At 58.9% G+C, this 3928-nt stretch overlaps 1 long non-coding RNA gene across 1 annotated transcript; it reads left to right on the top strand.

Annotated features, from left to right (window-relative positions):
* Positions 1-17: 17 nt before the first annotated feature.
* LOC117798756 lies at positions 18-3607 on the top strand. The gene is made up of 2 exons (XR_004622903.1): positions 18-266; positions 692-3607. It is a non-coding gene; the product is annotated as an uncharacterized LOC117798756 (long non-coding RNA).
* The last annotated feature ends 321 nt before the right edge of the window (positions 3608-3928 follow it).

Here is a 3928-nt window from a genome sequence, read left to right as displayed (position 1 = left end):
CGGGGCACTGCAAATTGTCAGCCTCTCTGGTAGGACTGTGGTAGGGGGCCTAGGAGGGAGCCCCTGCTTTCTGTCCACTTGCTATGCTGCCCTGGGCATCTCACTGCCCTCTCTGGACTTTGGTTTCCTCTTACCTGCTTTCAGGGTACTCCATCCTTGAGACTCATGGTTGAATCTCCACGTCTGGCTCAGGCCCTAACATGCAGTAGGCACCACTGGCTGCTTGCTGGTGAAGGAGAGGAGTCCCAACCCAGCCGGCCGGTGAGGTAAGTGTCTCTGAAGCCATTTAAAGTAAGTGGAAAGGCCCCTGGGCCCTTCTGGAGCTGGAGGAGGGGCTGGACGGTGGAGGGGGCAGGGTGTGAAGGTGGATCTGACCTGGACATGGAGCTCCCCCTCCCTCCCACACGGCACCATTTGTGTGCAGAAGAGTAACTTAGGGCAAGGTTACCCAGGGAGGCCAAGGAGAGGATGTCCAAGCTGAGATGGAGGTCGGTGAGCAAGCCCCTCGTGCTTCCACTGGGGGAGCAGAACTGTGAGCCCCACCATGTCTCCTTTGGCCTTGGGGTTCCACAGCCTCTGGCCCCCTAGCCCTCAGGGTAGCCANGTGGCCGTGGGGTGGCTGGACCCCATGAATCATAGACTGCAGGTAGGGGCCTCACGGGGCTCACAGGGCACTTATTTTCCCCTGCAGGATCCTTTGGGGAGCTGGGGTGTTAGCAGGACTCCTGTTCACCATTGGATGGCTCCCTTGCATGGTTCTTGGTTCACCTCAGCTATCACCTTGAAGAGGCATTGTCTCGCTGACCAGGTGGTTTCCAAGTATCCTCACCCCCTTTCCTCAGTGTCCAACTGCTTTATTTTCCTAGCAACACCCACCACTATCTGAAGGTAACATCTGCTGTTCTTGTTTATGGCTTGTCTCCCCTAAAATGCACATGCCCCTCTCCGTAAGGGCCTCCCACCATGCCTTGTGCCCTGGTGCAGAGCAGGGGCTCAGAGAAGACCACAAGCCACCGTCCGACGTGGGGTCGGGCGTTAGCTGGCTAAGGTACACAGGAAGTGGCCTATGAAAAGCACGCATGCTGCAGGGGACAGAGCACGAAAACCCTTTATACTTTGAGGAACAAGTTGATTTGGTTCAGTCCATTCATCCATGGAAATCACAAAAAGCAAACACAGACACACACACATACGGACATGTGCACAGAGACACACAGACACACGCACGTAGGGCCTGAAGCTCGCTTAGCTATCTGCCTTCCTGTCCCTGAGCAAAGGCTGGGTGGGCCAGGCGGGGCAGCTCTGGGAAGGGCCCCGGGGCTGACATGAGGCCTTGTCAGAGACCAGGGAAAGGTTCTGGAGGCTTTTTTCTCCCAAAGGCTAGAGCTCCAGTGAACCAATGTACAATATGTCAGGTGGTAATAAGAATGATGTCGAAAAATAAAATTGGTACAGCAGAGAGGGTGAGGTGAGGGCCATTTATACAGGGTGGTCAGGGAAGAGCCCTGAGAAAATGACGTTTGGCTAGAAACGTGCACATGAGGAGGTCTGGGAGCGTTTGGGCAGGGGACCAGAAGTGTCAAGGCCCTGGGGTGGGAGCGTGTCTGGCTGGTTCCTCAAGCTGGAATTGCGTGAGGGGGAGATATCGGGGTGGGGCAGCCCACATGAGGCCCGCAGCCGTAAGCGGACTAGGAACAGAGAGGGACATGGTGGTCTCAGGACAGGGAAGACTGGCTTGGGGCTGTGTGGACGCAGCGACAGCGGTGCAGCCAGTTAAGGGTGGGAGGTGGCGGCTCGGACCCGGGCGGGGTGGGCCCCCCGGGTCTTGGCTCAGACGCGTCCTAAAGTAGAATAAGGATCCGCCGTGGGTAGGAGAAAGGGAGGGCCCCGGCGGGTCTGGGTGCTGTGGTTCAGGGGTCGCCAGTACACACAGAGCCACAGGTGGGTGTGCCCAAAGCACCGGGAGGGGATGGGTGGCAGGGCCGAGACCTGGGCCCTGGGACCTCTGCCCCTGAGGCCAGGAGGCGTGTGGCAGGTCAGGTGAACAGAGGAGGAACACCACGACCCAGGAGGCCACGTGGGCCTGCCGCCAGTGCGGCCCACAGGCTGACCGCAGGTGGTCTTACCCCCACGGCCCTGGTGTGGGGGTGGTGAGGCTGGCAGGAGTCCTGCGTGACGCAGAGGGTGGTGGGGATCAAGGGCAGACGTGACTTTCGAGGAGCTATGTGTGCGAGAGAGTAGAGGAATGGGCCGATGGCTCGGGACAAGGCAGGACCAACCGCCCGTTCAGCCCAGGGAGGGCGCGTGGATGCGGAGCTCTGGGTTTTCTAGGACGCCCCAGCGGGAGTATGTCCCCAGGCTGCCGTCCAAGGAAATCTGCCGGGGAGGCCCTGCAGGGGTGAGGGGAAGGTGATGGGCTGCAGGGGTGGGGGTGGCATTCCCAGTGGGTTGTGGAGGGAGGGGTTTTCCGGGCAGAGAGATGGCAAGCGGCTGGGCATGGGATGTGGATGCTGGGTCTTTGGGTTCTTTGTGGCTGGGTCCCTGGGGGCAGGCAGCATGGGAGACGCCATGGCTCTAAAGTGCTGGGGGCAGCCGGGACGTCTGCCGGTCTCTCCGCGGTCCTGGGTAAAGTGCAGAGGAGGCAAGCCTCGCACCCTGAACCTTGCCCGGATGTGCGAGACTGCCAGCAGGCCTGGCTGAGGGGTCACCGTTCATACACGGCTGCTTTCAGTGACTGGAGGGGAGGCCCGGGAGGAACGGCAGTGTAGGAGAGCATAATGCTGCCTGTTGAATGAGGGACGGAGGACGGCGTGGAGGAGCCCATACGGCCGTCATCTGTGATGTGGGGCCCCCACCACCAGGACGAGGGTGCGGAAGACGCTTTGGGGTTTGCATAACAGGGTGAGGAGACAGAGAGGCTGGAGAAAGACCGTCCTGGGTGCTGCAGGCCCATCCGCGGAGGATGACTGCTTTTCCTGCCCAAATGGCTGGAGAACATTCCAGAAGGGACCAGGAGGGAGGCCCAGAGGGACCCACCCACTGGGTACTGGCACCTACCTCTCTCAGATCCTTGGTGTTTTCCTAAGGATTACTCATCCCGGACCCAGCAGGGAGGCTCCTGGGGCTGTTTACTACAGGCCAGCCTTGGCCACAGGCTATTCTGGGAGCTGGGGGTGGACAGGCAGCAGGGAGAAGGGGCAGGTCATGGCCTCCACCGGTCACCTGTGTCCAGGCATCATGGGGTGTGCGGTTTGAACCCGTGTCTGCTGCCACCAGGGAACGTGGAACTGGACTTGGCGGGCTGGAGTGATGGGGTAATGGGCCCAGCAGAGCTTGCACGGGGAAGTTCCACCTCCCGAGAGATGCCCCCACGGGAAAGGGTAAGTGGAGACCTGTGTCCTCTGAGCTGGCTTTCAGGGACTCCTGGGGTGGCTCGGAGCAGGGGATGGGGAAGCGTCCAGTGGACAAGGCGGGGCCTCTGGCTCCTGTACTCTGGGCCACAAGGCCATAGCCTGCGGGGTCTTTGGAAAATAGAGCTCTTTGTTCTAATTTAAAGCAACAGGTCAAGAAGCCAAAAAGGAACAAATAAAACAGTAAAAAAGCTTGACTTAAGTTTGGACATTTTGGATTGCTTGAATACATGATTGATATTCTATCATACGTGGAATTGCCACAAAAACTGACCATCTGTTGACCATAAGGAGAATGTCAAGAAATTGCAAGGGCAGATGCCCTCCCTCCGTTCCCTGTGCGTGCATGTACCGTCAGACGGAAACACGTGCACCGTGATGGGCGGTCTGTTCCTTGAGCACAACGCAGCTTAATAAAAACAAAAGCTAGGCTTTAAAAATATTTCTACCTGGGGCGCCTGGGTGGCACAGCGGTTAAGCGTCTGCCTTCGGCTCAGGGTGTGATCCCGGCGTTATGG

This window comes from Ailuropoda melanoleuca, unplaced genomic scaffold, assembly GCF_002007445.2.
Source record: "Ailuropoda melanoleuca isolate Jingjing unplaced genomic scaffold, ASM200744v2 unplaced-scaffold338, whole genome shotgun sequence".
Taxonomy (NCBI): Eukaryota; Metazoa; Chordata; class Mammalia; order Carnivora; family Ursidae; genus Ailuropoda; species Ailuropoda melanoleuca.
The sequence above is the reverse complement of the archived record's forward strand: the minus strand, read 5'-3'. Positions and strand labels throughout refer to the sequence as shown.